Genomic DNA, 15,783 nt, shown 5'->3' on the forward strand with positions numbered 1-15,783 from the left:
CAACAGATGACAGAGTGGAGAGGGAGAGTGGCACCAAGTACGTGCCTCAAGTCACACGTACACCCATGTGGGGCCAGGGCAAAAACACTGGATGTGATGTGATGTTATGTTATGTTATGTTATGTTATGTTATGTTATGTTATGTTATTTTTATTTTATTTTTTGAGACAAAGTCTCACTCTGTTACCCAGGCTGGAGTGCAGTGGTGCGTTCTCAGCTCACTGTAACCTCTGCCTCCGAGGTTCAAGCAATTCTCCCGCCTCAGCCTCCCAAGTAGCTGGGATTACAGGTGCATGCCCCCACACCTGGCTAATTTTTGTATTTTTAGTAGAGAAGGGGTTTCACCATATTGGCCAGGCTGGTCTCAAACTCCTGACCTCAGTGATCCACCAGCCTTGGCCTCCCAAAGTACTGGGATTACAGGTGTGAGCCACCATGTCTGGCCTGGATTTTAAGCTTAGTTCAAAAGTCTTTTCACCCCCTCAAACTGAGAAGTCATCTGTTACTTTAAAATGTGATCTTTGAAAACTGACCCCAATATAGTATTTCTCCAAACTCCTCTAGAAACAGAGAAAATATAATAAAATGTAATAACTGTCTCCTTTTTTCCATTTGTCTTTCTATAGCAGTGGTTCTCAGCCAATGCATGCTTTGTTCCCAGGGGACATTTGGCAATATCTGGAGACATTTTTGATGTCACAGTTGAGGGGTGGGGAGGCGGGTGGGGAATAGAGACCAGAGATGATGCTAAAAGCTTCCTACAATATCCGGGACACTACCCTCTCCCCTGCCCAACAAAGAAATATCCAGCCCCAAATGTCAATAGTGCCCACATTGAGAAACCCTGGTCTGTAATCACCATGTCCCATTTCATTCAGAAAATCACATCTCAGGCTGAAGGATCAGAAGTCTGCCTCCTGGCTGGACACGGCGGATTCCACCTGTAATCCCACCACTTTGGGAAGCCAAGGCAGGAGGATCCTTGAGGCCAGGAGTTTGAGACCAGTCTGGGCAACATAGCGAGACTCTGTCTCTAAAACAACAACAACAAAAAGAGAAAGCTCTCTCCCGGTTCTGCTCCTGACATTTGCCTAGAAATTAGCATTTCGGTGGCTTAAAAAAATAGGAAATGTTTCCTCAGGAATAGCTGTCGTATAATATCTCTCATACATGCTAGCATTTATGGAGTCTCTTGCTGTGCCAGATACCAGCCCAACGACTTTGCAGGAAATTCTCATAACCACCCCATGGGGTAGGTACAGATGAGGAAACTGAGGCACAGAGAGGTTAAGCCATTTGCCTGAAGCGCCACAGCCTCTGCTTCAGAGACAGGATTTGACCCCAGGCAGTCTGGCTTCGGAGCCTGCACTGTTATTCAAAACAGTATGTAGTCTATGTTGTAAGATTATATATTTTCTACGGGACACACTTTAACGACTTTCATTATTAAATGGGAAAAAGAATGCCACACATAAGATTTTTATTTTTCCTGAGTCGGTCTTCATGAAGAAAGAGGACTCACCACTGTTTCATATCATTCTCCTTTACTGCAGTGACTTCCCCTGCAATTTCCCTGTTTGGCCTTAATTTCCTTTGAGTCCTCGAGTGCCACGTAAACTAGGATTGGAAGAGTTCATGGAGAGGGCTTCTGTTCAGCTTCCCAGGCCCAGGACAGAGTGCCGGCCTCTTGGAGCAAGGCTTGGTGGAGTAAACGGCACACTTTAGAATTGTGCACATCTTCACTTTTATTTTCTGGGAGCTAAGTTCAGCTGGCACTTCTTCCGTGCCAGGGGCTGTGCAAATGCTTCACAGGTGTGAGTTCGTTTCAGGTCCAACTCTTTCTTTTTATCTTTTGTTTTCTAGTGAGGTAAAATTCATACAACAAAATTCACCCTTTTAATTGTACATATTAAAATGTACAATTCAGTGGCTTTCCATGCATTCATCACCATTGTTTAATTCCAGAACGTTTCATCAACCCAGAGAGAGATCTCATATCCATTGAGAAGTCACTGCCCATTCCCCGCTTCCCGTCGCCCCTGCCAGCCACTAATCCTCTTTCTGTCTCTATGGATTTGCCTGTTCTACACATTTCCTATCAATGGAATTGCACAATATGCAGCCTTTGCATGTGGATTTTTTTATTTAGCAGAATTATTTCTAGGGTTCATTCATGCTGTAGCAGGTAGCAGGACTTCTTTCTTTTTTGTGGCTGAAAAATATTCCATCGTATGGACAGACCACAGTGTGTTTATCCACTCATTAGTTATGGATATTTGGGTTGCTTTTACCTTTCGGCTACTGGGAATAGTTTCGCTATGAACTTTCATGTACAAATTTTTGTTTGAACACCTTTGAAGCATAAGTAACACTTTTATTTATCTTGGACATATATTTAGGAGTGGAATTGCTGAGTCATACGGTAACTGTATGTGAGACACAGTTGTGGGCCCACTTTACAGGTGAAAAATCTGAGTTTCAGTGCAAGCTTGCCCAAGATCATTGAGTAGTAAACATTAGGGCTGGAATTTGAACCCAGTCACAAGGCCATCACCACTGGTCTCCCTATCTGTCATCAGTGAGCCTTGGGAGAAATTGTAGATGGAGTTATAGCAAGAAAATAACACTTCATTTATCTAATTTAACTTTTATAATTTCTTGATTTAATTTTATTTTGTTGAAAGTAATGCGTGACCAGGTGCAGTGGCTCATGTCTGTAATCCCAACACACTGGAGGCCCAAGGTGGGGAGGATTGCTTGAGGCCAGGAGTTGGAGACTAGCCTGGACAATGTGGTGACAACCCATCTCTATTTAAAAACCAACCAACAAAACTTACAAAAGTAATGTATGCTCCGTGCAACATGCCAAATGATTTTTTAAAGGGAGTATATTTAAAGAAAAAAAAAAAAAACCACGTGGTTCAAGGTCCACATGCACTAAGCAGCTCTTACTTTTGAAGCTGTTCTGTATCCTCAGTAAAGGCAGCGATAGAGCAGCACACAGACAGAGCGACACCTGAGGTTTCATCAGACTAACCCGGGGAAGGGGCGACTGCCCCACAGTGGCCTAGGCTATGCTGTTCCCACAGACAGGAGTGATGGGGGCGTCAAGGGCTGGAGCTGAACCATCCGGGGAAGCTGTTGTTCCCTCTGCAGCCACAGAGGCTTGGCCAATAGTAAGGGAGACCCTGAGCCAATAGCATCAGTTCCCAGGTGAGGGCAACACTGGCCTACGTTTGATTATCAGGGAAACCGCTATTTTTTTCCTCTTTTGCTTCAGATGAGAAAACTGAGGTTCCAGGAGGGGAACTGACTTGCTGAAATAACAAGGAAGTGGCTGATCTGGGTTCCGATCCAGCCCCTTCTCACCTTCAATCCAGAGAAGCTTATTGGCTACACACTCTTCGCTTTCACACTCATGGCCACATTTGATTCACAACATCCTGGGTAGGTTCTTTTATTATCCCCATTTTGTAGATGGGGCAACTGAGACTCAGAGACAGGGAGTGATTTAACTGAGGTCATTTAGCTAAAGGTGGAGCTACGCTTGAATTGAGGTATCAGGTCTGAGCCTGTCTTTATTGCAAGAAAGCATTCTCTGGCAATTCAGGTGTTCACTAAATGCATTTGGTTTGTTTTGTTGTTGTTGTTTTGTTTTTGTTTTTGTTTTGGCTTTTTATCCCGATGTTAAAAGCTTCTAGGTTTTCACCTTGATTAGCTCAATGGGCTTTGGTACCATACAGACAGGCCCAGTTCTAACTTAGGGGTTTTTTTTGTTTTTTGTTTTTTGTTTTTTTGTCCTTCAAGATGCTTGCTCCTCCTCCTTTTCTTTTTACTGCCCTACCTTTATTGTTGGTGGTCACGAAATGACCGTGTATTATGTACTTTGCTATAAATAAAAACTGAACAAAAAATAAAAAGATAATATAATTAAAAATTTTTAAATTTGCTTGATAAGTCAAACTAAACCATCTCTATTCCACAGATAAATAATAAAAGAATAATCAATTAGAAGGAATCAATTAGAAGATATAATCACAGAAGGCATATCTATTCCATGGGTAAGTAATAAAGGAAAAATCAATCTGTGTAAACATCTTACATCCTGCCAGAAACAGGGCAAAGCATTTTCTACTTATTAACTAATTTAATTCTCACAATACTTTGACCTAGGTATGGTTTTTGTTCTCATTTCATAGATGTAGACACTGACACACAGAGAGGTTAAGTGACTTGCCTGAGATCACACAGCTTTTAATTGCCAAAGCTGGCATCTGCAATCTAAGCAGCTTGGCCCCAGAGTTTGTGCTTTCAGATACCAGGCTCAAAACTGCTCTGTAGAACTACATGCACCAGGATGGCAAATTCTATGAGTTCATGTTTAAAAGTAGGTCACGGGCCGGGCGCAGTGGCTCAAGCCTGTAATCCCAGCACTTTGGGAGGCCGAGACGGGCGGATCACGAGGTCAGGAGATCGAGACCATCCTGGCTAACACGGTGAAACCCCGTCTCTACTAAAAAATACAAAAAACTAGCCGGACGAGGTGGCGGGCGCCTGTAATCCCAGCTACTCGGGAGGCTGAGGCAGGAGAATGGCGTGAACCCGGGAGGCGGAGCTTGCAGTGAGCTGAGATCCGGCCACTGCACTCCAGCCGGGGCGACAGAGCGAGACTCCATCTCGATTTTCTTAAAATTAAAAAAAAAAAAAAAAAAAAAGTAGGTCACAAATCAGCACGGCTGTCCCTCTTTATTTTAAATTTACACATAACACTACTTTTTTGTAATGTTGACTGTGTGTTGGGTGCTAAAGCAAACACTTTGAGTGTATTGTTTAACCGAATCTTCAAACAGCCCTGCAAGTAGGGCATTGCCATGGACATATTCATATGCAGAATGAAGGCTCAGAGGGGCTCCGTCACCCGGCCTGGAGACACTTGGCCTGCAGAATGAGCACATGTAGATGCACTCACTGGCTGATATCACACAGCTGCTTGCGGGAGCTTCACCACGGGCTCCATGAAACAGCGAGAGGCCCTAGCTGGAGACTGCCACCCGTGGATGGGTGGTGTGTGGCCTATTCTAGCCTAGAGACTCACCCCACCCACCCTTGCCCACTGCTTTGCAAGGATGTTTTGCAAAATATTTAGCAAGGCACGGATGGAGCAGGTGTTTGGAAGTCCCCACTGTGTGGGTGCTGCTGTTTTAGATGCTGGATGCGGGGAGCATCTGGGGCAATGTGGGGAGGCACCTAACGGACTCAAGGCCAACGTTGCCCACTTGTAGCTTTTCATTGCAGCCACAGTGAACACCAGCCCTGTTCTTTTGCCTGGAGAAGAGGCTGGGTGCCAGGGTTTCCTGTCTTCCCTGGGAAGCTGCCTCCAAGCTCTGACTCTCACGCCCACCCCCAAATACAGAGCTCCCAATGGGAAGACCGAGTCTGGAGGATACTGGGATCATGAGCAGCTGTGGAGGAGCGGCAGAAGGGACGTTGTGGGGACAGGCTCAGATGTCTGCCCTGCCATGTGCATGCCAGATGCAGGACAGGGAACAGAAAGTACATCAAAGTGGCTGGAGTGGGAGGGGACCAAGGAAGTGTATGGCACAGTGACAAAAACCGAAGCCCTGCAGAACTGGGGACAGCAGAGACGGTGGTCTGAACGGGCCCAGATCCAGGATGGTCTAAGAACTTGGAGGAACTCGCTCTTCCTGCACCTCCTGGCCTGAGGGGATGGGCCAGGCTCATGGGTCAATGGGGCCACAGCAGGGTGGCAGCGCCAGCATTGCAGCAGGGAGTGTGTGGCCAGGCCATGCAGAGGGCAGCAGTGCAGGCTCTGGACCAGAAGGCCTAGGCTGGAAGCCCAGCCTCATAAATCACTGGGAGGTGGAGCCTCTCCGGCTCTCTGGGTCTCAGTTTCCCTGTCTACAAAGTAGGAACAATAGTGTCTACCATACGGCGTTGCTGGGAAGCTAGGGTGTGTTTAGCAAAACATGCGGTGCATAGCAGCACTCTTTAAATGTTATTCAGGTACTGGGAGTCACCCTTGACTATGACGGACAGAATTCTGGATAAATAGCTCAGCCACCATGCTGCTCTGAAGGGCCACGTTCTTCCCCAGAGTTCCCCAGCAAGAGGGAAGCTCCACTCCCCACAGCCACCACAGCCATGGCCTGCCCCTGAGCGCACCCTTGATGACTTCCTCCCTTTCTTGCCTCACTTCCCTCCTCCCCCTCCTCCCACACGCACTCCTCAGCGCAGACTCAGGATCAGCTGAGCCTCATAGATGGCTCAGACCACGCTAACAGTATCAGCCCTCGATGCTGTCGGTCAGATCTCAGTGGGATTCCGCACTCTGCCACTTGTACCGGCAACCTTGGGCAAGCAAGGCAATGCCTCTGAGCCTCGTTTCTCATCTGCACGATGCGCACTAGAGTGGCAGCCACCCCGTAGGTCAGGTGTAAAGACTCGCTGTGTGCTATAGGTCAAGTGTCTAGCACAGATCCTGGCACACAGTAACCACTCCACAAAGATTATCTATTAATATTTCTAGTACAGGAGATTAGACCCAGGGGCCGCTCTATGGGCAAGAGTGCTCTGCAGCCACTCAGGGCTCCATGCTTGGTTTAATGCTCTCCTTTTGCTGTCTTGAAATGCTTAAAGATTTTTTAATTAAAGGCTCTGCATTTCCACTTTGCACTGGGCCCTGCAAATGATGCAGCTGGTCCTGGTGAGTGCTCTCTGGGCCTCAGTTTCTTTAACTGTAAGATGAGAGTGATAACACAGTCAGCCTACCCTGCAGGAGCATCATGAGGCAGAAGAGTGTGTGCCTATAAAAGTGCTTCACTAATAAAAAGACAAACAACCCAATTAAAACATTGGCAAAGGGTCTGAATAGACATGACTCCAGAGAAGATGTACAAATGGCCCATAGGCACATGAAAAGACACTCAACATGTTTAGTCATTATGGAAATGCAAATCAAAACCACACCAGCTACAATGGCTATGATCAAAATAGCCAGTGTTGGCCAGGATGTGGAGAAACCGGAACCCTTATACAATGCTGGTGGGAATAGAAAATGATGCCAGCCCCTTTGGAAAAGTCTAGCAAGTTCCCAAGAATAGTTACCATCTGATCCAGCAAGTCCATTTCTAGGTACACACCCAAGAGAAATGAAAACATATATCCACATACAAAAACTCATACACAAATATGTACAACAGCATTATTCATAATAGCCAAAAGTGGGAACAGCTCAAATGTCCATCAACTGATGAGAGGATAAACAAAATATAGTCTTTCCATATGATGGAATATTATTCATCCATAAAAACAAAGTCAGTACTGATGCCTGCTACAACATGGATGAGCCCTGAAAACACGATGCTATAGACACAAGACTGTGTAAGTTTCCACTTAAATGAAATGTCTAGAATTAGAAAATCTATAGACACAGAAAGTAGATTAGTAGTTGCCAGGAGCTGGGGTAAAGTGGGTAGAAATGGGGAATGTCTTCATCAGTTCGGGCTGCTCTAACAAAATACCATGGACTGGGTAGCTTGAAAACAACAGAAATTTATTTCTTGCAGTTCTGCAGGCTGGGAAGCCCAAGATAGAGGGCCAGCTGGGTCGAGTTGTGGTGGGGGCCATCTCGCTATATCCTCACGCAAAAGGCCAGGGGTATCTCCCCAGCCTCTTTGATCAGAGCACACTAATCCCATTTAATCACCTCCCAAAGGCCCCACCTCCTAATACCATCACATTGGGAGTTAGGATTTCAACAGATACATTTTAGAGGGACACAAACATTCAGTCATAACACAGAGTGACTGCTAACAGATACAAGGTTTCTTTTGGAGATGATAGTCTAAAAGTGAATGTGGTAGTGGTTGCCAACTCTGGATATACTAAAAATATTCAATTGTTCACTTTCAGTGGATGAGTTGTGTGATATGTGAATTATATCTCAACAAAGTGAGAGAGAGCAGCTTTATATGTCTATACATACGCACACACACATATACGCAAATAGAGACATGTATAAGTTTAAAAGTGCTTTGCAAACTCTAAGGTGCAGACACCTATAATAATGCATGATCACAGCATAGTCCCGTGCCCACACCATGCAGACACACGTGTGCGTGCACACACACGCACACGCACACACAGCACACACACACACAAACACACATACATCCACACACACACAGACACACACTCATGTGCCCTGACTGCTTGAGTGCCCAACCTGACTGTTCCCCGCTGGGTTCACTGTGTCTAGCCCTCATTCTTGGGAAAACATGTTCACTACCAACTCCTGGGGGGAGAGGCCCCAAATAAATACACCAACAAGGAGGAATCGGGGCCCTGCTGGGGCATCTTCCCTGCGCTTAGTCCACCCTGCATGAAACAGAGGTCAGAAAGAGCACCCAGTGGGACAACATGTGACGTGGCCCTTCCTCAGGGCAGGAGCAGCTTTCTGACTGTGCCAGAGGCAAATAGTTGTCATGCCTTGGTTCAGAATGTGGATAATAGAGGGCTCAGGACAGCGGTGGCCAGATGGAGGGCTTCCCAGGACAGTCAACAGTCAAATAAATTTGTGGTGACTCCTGTGGTGTGGTCTTCACCTCCCTCTTCACCCCTCACCCCAGTGTTATGGTGTGTCCCTTTCTGATCTTCTGATTCTCACCTCATAGCTGCAAGATGGCAGCTGTGCCTCCAGACATTACATCCATGTTCCAAACAGGAAAGAAAGGTTGAAGCAACATCAATTCATGCCTCAAAATATCTTTCCAGATATTTGTGACAGGGACAAAAATCTGACAAATGTTTGAACGCTCCTTCTTTTACTTATGCACTCCACAACTACCACATCCAAAGAGGATTTTCTATTTCACCTGCCCAATTTTCTGCTCTCTTCTGTGCTCCATAAACAGCCTGGCCTGATCCTGGGCCTTTGAGAAAGATGAGTGAGAAATGATGGATAGGGACAGAGAGACTGGTGAGGTGAGAGTCACAGGAAATGAGGAACTAACTCAGCTTGCAGAATCTTTGAGGGTGTGTCAGTTCTGGTCCTCTGGGCTTCCACCAAACCTGTATTTACTTCTACCACATCAAGTATTTGATTTCTTCTATTCATTCATTCATTTATTCATTCATTCATTCAACATTCCTTCCTTCATTCATTCATACATTAATTCATACATTCATTCATACATTAATTCACTTATACATTCATTCTACATTCATTTATACATTCATACATTCATTCATTCATTCATACATTTATACATTCATTCATGCATTCATACATACATTTATTCACGCATTCATTCATACATTCATTCACTCACATACATGCTCATTTATTTATTCCCTTTCCGATGTTAACAAAAACCAAGGGGCTTTACCTCATCAGCTGCAGTGTGATTGTCTTATACTTGTCAGTATCCTCCATGAGACTTGAGCTCCTTGAGTCTCTCAAGGACCAGGCATCTGGTGTGCTGCATGTTTATTAGACAAAGGAACGATGCGGGGACCATGTCATGATGCTTCCCCAGGAAGGACCCTGGCTGAACAAAGCTCAACTAACCAGAAATCTCTGAATCAGAGGAAATGGGGATAGTGAATATTCCAGCCACTTTTCCCCATGATCCCTCGATGGTGGATATCTTGCTGAGATACCTTGACCTGTCTCTCTCCCATGGTCAAGATCCATGAACTTGATTGACTTGATTGGATCTCTCTTTAGCACCTGTGGCTCTTAGAAAGCTTACCACATCACCTTGAGAGTGGAGGCAGATGGAGAGGCTTCTAGGAGACTGGCTGGACTCTGCCCTCTCCCAGGACCTGCTAGCCCTTAGCTTGTTCTCCACGTGTTGTGAAGAGTAGAAGTGTCAGTGCGGAGTGGGGGCAGAACAGAATCTGTTCAATGGGTAGGCTGATGAATTGAATGCCAATTAATTGTGGTCTCTGCTATGGTTTGAACATGGTTTGTCCCTGCCAAAACTCAGGTTGAAATGTGGCCGTGTTGGGAGATGGGGCCTAGTGGGAGGTGTTTAGGGCATGGGGATGGATGTGAATAAAATAATGCCCTCCCTCAGAGGTGAGTATGTTCTCAATCTCCAGGAATGGATTCACTCCCATGACAGCAGATGGTTAAAAAGAGCCTGGCTTTCTCAGTCTCATTCTCTTGCTTCCTCTCTCATCATGTGGTCTCTTTGCACACACCTGCTCTCTTCCTCATTCTGCCATGAATGGAAGCGGCATGAGGCCCTCACCAGATGGAGCTGCCCAGTCTTGAACCCTCCAGCCACTAGAATCTTGAGCCAAATAAATCTCTTTTCTTTAGAAATGACCCAGCCTCTTGTATGCTGTAAAAGCAACATATATGGACTAAGATAGCCTTGCTTAGCTGAAGGTTGACTCACAGTCTGCTCTTTCCTGCACCTCCCAGATCAGACAGTGGCCACCTACAGCAGAGCAGGGATAAGTTCCACTGACACAGAATCTATTGTGTTTCTTGAAGAATAACAAAACGAACATGGTAATAATAATAAGAGCAATAGTAATACCAGTCACTGTGTACTTTAATTATGTGCATATTTTCACAATATGCTCAGCACATGATATTTATTTTTCTTTTAAATCTTCACAACAGCCCTATGAGGTAGGTGCTATAATTACATCCATTTTGCAGATGAGGAAACTGAGGCTCAGGGAGGCCAAATAAGACAGGCAATGAGTGGGTGGATGTGGGAGCTAACCATCAAGGCACACACCAGATGGTCCTCTTTCCCCACCAGCCCCTCCTCTGCCAGGTCACCCTCCTGCCTGCCCTCCAGCAACTGCCTTGCACTGGGCTTTCCTTCATCTCTGTGTAAATTAATTTGTTCTATCGTGTGATGACTGCTAAGCTCAAGTCATCCTAAAGATATTTGCCTTTTTAAGTCCTAATCCAAACGTGTACTTCATTCGTAGAATGTGGAAAAGCACCAACCGAACAAAAGGGCATCTCCTGATGCCATCCTTATGGCATGGGGTGGACAGAGGTGCTGAGAAAGGTCAGCTGCCTCTGTCTTCCAGCTACAAACCCCACTGCAGCAGAGACGGTGAGAGCACCACCTCCAGCCCTGCCCTTGGCTGTGAGTAAGTCCTCCCAGGCTTTTCCATGGTGATTGTTAATCTTCAGCCCTAACGACCAGCCTGCTCTCTGCACTTCGAGGTCTTGTTTGGACTGGAACCATTTGAAATGCTGTCTTATAATTACAGAGGTTGCGAGGGCGGGGGCTGCGCTGCCAGGCGGCCGTTGGACTTGCACGTCTCTGCTGCAGCCAGCAATTTCAGTAATGATAGTCATGCACACCGTTTATCTTTGGGGTTTCCAGAAATACAGGGACTTTTCCAGACACTCACGGGTGTCTGACATGAGTGATTTCATCTGCATCGTTCTCTGAGGCCGCGAGGGCGTGCTTCCTGAATGAGCTGGGATGCTGGCAGGGGCTGTTTGGGGAACACTGAACGCAAACAGGTTCAGAAATCCAGGAGGCTCAGACGCCACGGCTGGAGAAAGGGTCTCCCCTGGACTGAGGGGTTTCCTGGGAGGTAAAACTTCCGGTTTTAAAACCAGCGAGTCCTGGGCAAACCCGGACAATGGGTCACCCTGTTCACGGTAAACACAGGGAATGGAACACAGGCATTTTTCTTTGCTCCATCCAGAGACCTTTCTATAAAGGTGACAAACTGTTGAACAAAGGTATAAACCTGACGAGCAATAAACAGGAAAAGAGGAGGCGACAACAGCAGTTGAAGGGCCCTGCCAAATGCGGGAAGGTGGAAGGCAGGTGGGAGGGGACCCCCCATAGCCCCACAGAAAAGCTGACTGTTAAGAAGCCTGGGCTCTGGGACAACAGCAGGGGGCCCGGATAATCAGGCCCCCAGTACTATTGCCTTCCCAGAAGGAGCTGGGAGGACTGCCCCTCAGAGGCATTGAACCTGAGACTCCAAAGCCTGAGATGCCGGCACAGTGAACGGTGGGGGCGACCCTGCGGTGAAAACAGGACCTGGGGTGTGGGGAGGACTCCAGTCTCCCATCACACGGAACCGAAGCTGAAATCCACAAGCAGAAAATGATGGAAGGCGCAGGAAGCAACGATGATGCAGGGACAGGAAAAGCTAGAAACATTTGTCAACGAAAAGAGTCAAACTCTGTACAGTATATGAAGAGATTTATTCTGAGTCAAACATGAGTGACCAATTGCCCAAGGCACAGTCTCAAGAGGTGCCGAGAACATGTCTCAGGTGGTGGGGCTACAGCTTGGATTTATCCAATTTAGGAAGACATAAGACATCAATCAATACATGTAAGCTGTACATTGGTTCCGTCTGGAAAGACAGGACAACTCCGAGTAGGGGAGAGGGCCTTCCAGGTCATAGGTGGATTCAAGAATTTTTTAGTTGGCAGCTGGTTGAGAGAGTTGAGTTATTACCTAAAGACCTAGAATCAATCGAAGGGAGGCTCTGGGTTAAAATAAGGGGTTGTGGAGACCAAGGTTCCCATTATGCAGATGGAGCCTCCAGGTAGCAAGATTCAGAATCGATTGTAAATTTTCTTATCAGACTTAAAAAGAAAATGTACCAGACTCTTAGTTGATTCTCTCCTGCATGAGGAAAAAGGCCTGGAAAGGGAAGGGGATTCTCTACAGAAGGCAGATTTTCCCCACAAGAGACAGCCTTGCAAGGCCATTTCAAGATATGGCAAATAAATGTATTTAGGGTTATAATATTTAGATTTCCTTTTTTATCTGTCATGTGAGGAAGGAAGAAAGAAGAGAGAAAGAGAAAGAGAAAAAGAAAAATATAAAGAGATAAAGGAGTAAAAATAAAAAGAAGTTTCCTCCAGAGGATATGAGTCCAGATTCAAAGATTCCATCAAGTGCCTAGTACAATAAATTGCAAAATGATAGATACCAGTTTGTATCCCCACTGAGAGCAGGAGCCAGTGGTAGAAAGCAGGGTAGGACACAGCATCTTTTTATTATCAACCTTGTATTAAAGTTTGACTTTTTATTTACTGTTGTACACATGTACATTCAATTTAAAAAGTAACAAAAGGACAGTTTCCTACCGGGGAAAAAAGCATCAAAAGGCATTCATTGGGATACACACCCCAAAACCCTGGAGTGGCCTGCTTTCGGGTACAGCTGGATTCAGCAGCTCAAATGATGTCACCAAGACCTAGCGTGGCCACCTCAACCTCATTTGTCTGGGACTTTCTCAGTTTTAACACTTACATTTCTGCAGCTTGTGAAAACCCATAGCGTATCTATCGCTATGGTCTGAATATTCATGTCCCCTCACCCCCTGCGAATTCATAGGTTGAAATGTTAACCACGAAGGTGATGGTATTAAAAGGTGGGGGGACTTTGGGGAGTGATTAGGGCATGAGGACAGAGTCCCCATGAATGAGATGAGTGCCGTTATTTTAAAAAGACTCAAGCGAGTCCCCTCACCCCATCTACCATGTGAAGAAACACCTAAAAGGTGCTGTCTGTGAACCAGTCCCAGGCAAACCACAGTGTCAGTCTCCTCGTCAGGGCCCCGTTTTCCTCTTTCTCTCATCTGCTTTCTCAGCATCAGCAGCATCGTGCTCAGATCCCCCGCAAAGTGGCCCTTCAGCAACATGGCGTGACTCTCCTGTCCCAGATGCTGACCACCACCGACTTCTCTGCTCCCTTTGAAAAGCATCTTACTCCAATTTTATTTTCAACCTCCCGCTTTTCACATTTAAGTTTTTTAGTAAGTCTTCCTCAAAACCATTTTTTGGAAACAGGTCATCTATAAATCCTAAATAAATAAATGCCTCACTCTCCTTCCCACAGCTGTCATGGTGAGAGCAGAGCTCAGGGCGAGCTGGCAGGCTCCCTGATCAGTGGGGACCACCGGAGCACAGTGAATTTTTTAGCCTAAATGATCAGGTTTGCTCATCTAGAGTGGCCAGAGAGCAGGAAAACGGCCAGATCTCCTCCGTATGCTGCACTCAGTGGATTACCAGTAAAGTCACTTGTTTTTATTTTAATTCATCCACATTCAGGTTTGGGCACGAGGCTCTTTCCCGGATTCCATTTCAAGTTCCCTGATCATCAGTCCCCACGTTTTTGATGTTCAAGGCCTGGAGCAGAAGCCAAGAGGAGAAAAACAAATTGCTGGTCTGTGGGAGTAGTATCTAGGTTCTCCCTTACCCAGGCAGCGGAACCATTCCAACAGGCAGAATAGTACAGGAGCTAGCAGCAGGAACTGGGGTGGGACAAATCTGGCCTCAGACCCCTGCTCTGAGCTGTGAGTCCCTGGCAAGTTGCTGTCTCTGGGCCAATCCACTTTTCTCCTGGACTGTTGATAAGCCCATCCAATGCCTTTGTGTGGGAGGAGGAAGGGTCCTACCTTTCTGGGTAGATGTGGCCCCACACACAGCCTGCCCCAGGGAACCACAAACATCAGGAAGGGAAAAGTCCATTGCCACACAGCATGTAGCTTGTCAGCAGGGCTCAAAAAGAATAAGCAAGAATTGTTGTCATGGGCAGGGATGATGGGGATGAGGAGAAGCACACTGTCAGCTTTCTGTGTAGATGGAAAATTTCAAACGGACAGAGAAGTGAGTTTAACAAACACACCCACACGCCCACCACCAAAAGCAACACAGGTTCACATTTTCACATTTGTTTCTGATTACTATAAAGTGTTGCTAAGTAATAAACACAGCTACAACCCTATGTGATGCATTCATTTTCCAGGCTCAGAGAACACAGCACCAGCCCAAGGTCCATGAATGAGAGTCCAGTTCTGACCAAACTTCCTCCCACTTGCTGCTTGACCACAGGGCACTTCCTGCCCCTCTCTCAGCCTCAGTTTTCCCATCTGTGGAGTGAGGGGTGTGTGAGTGCTGAACTAGATGCTCTCCCAGGGCCCTGCGCAGCTCAGCTGGGCTGCCCCAAGTTTCCAGCTCTCTATTCAGCAGCCAGAACAGTCTCAGTGGGATGTGGCCAGGCCACCCTCCAGAGTGTGGTCATATTGGCTGCCTGCCGCTCTCAGATGCAGTCCCTTAACTGTGTCAGCCCAGCATGCTTTTGCGTCCCTGCCCAAAAGCCACTTAACAGTTGCACATGTGTAAAGAACAGGAGGCACAGGGAAGATGGTGTGGTGGTAGTGATGATGGTGATAATGATGGTCGTGATGATAATAGTGGTGGTGGTGATGGTGGTGATAAGTAATGGTGATAATGGTGGTGGTGGTGATGTTAGTGGTGATGATGATGATGGTGGTGGTGGTGATGATGACGGTGATCGTGGTGGTGGTGATGGTGGTGGTGATGCTGGTGGTAGTGGTGATGATGGTGATAGTGGTGATGGTGATGGTGGTGGTGGTGGTGGTGACAAGTGATGATGATAATGGTGATGTGATGGTGGTGGTGGTGGTGATGATGATGGTGATGATGATAGCGGTGGTGGTGCTGATAAGTCATGGTGATGTGATGGCGATAGTGGTGTTGTTGATGATGGTGGTGATGTTGATGGTGGTAGTGGTGGTAGTGGTGGTGGTGGTGGTGGTGATAATGATGGTGATAGTGGTGGTGATGGTGGTGGTGGTGATGGTAGTGGTGATGGTGGTGGTGATGATGATAGCAGTGGTGATGATGGTGGTGGTGATAATGATGGTGATAGTGGGGTGATGGTGGTGGTGTTGATAATGATGGTGATAGTGGTGTTGACAATGGTGGTGATAGTGGTGGTG

Source organism: Mandrillus leucophaeus, unplaced genomic scaffold, assembly GCF_000951045.1.
Source record: "Mandrillus leucophaeus isolate KB7577 unplaced genomic scaffold, Mleu.le_1.0 Scaffold19, whole genome shotgun sequence".
Classification (NCBI taxonomy): domain Eukaryota; kingdom Metazoa; phylum Chordata; class Mammalia; order Primates; family Cercopithecidae; genus Mandrillus; species Mandrillus leucophaeus.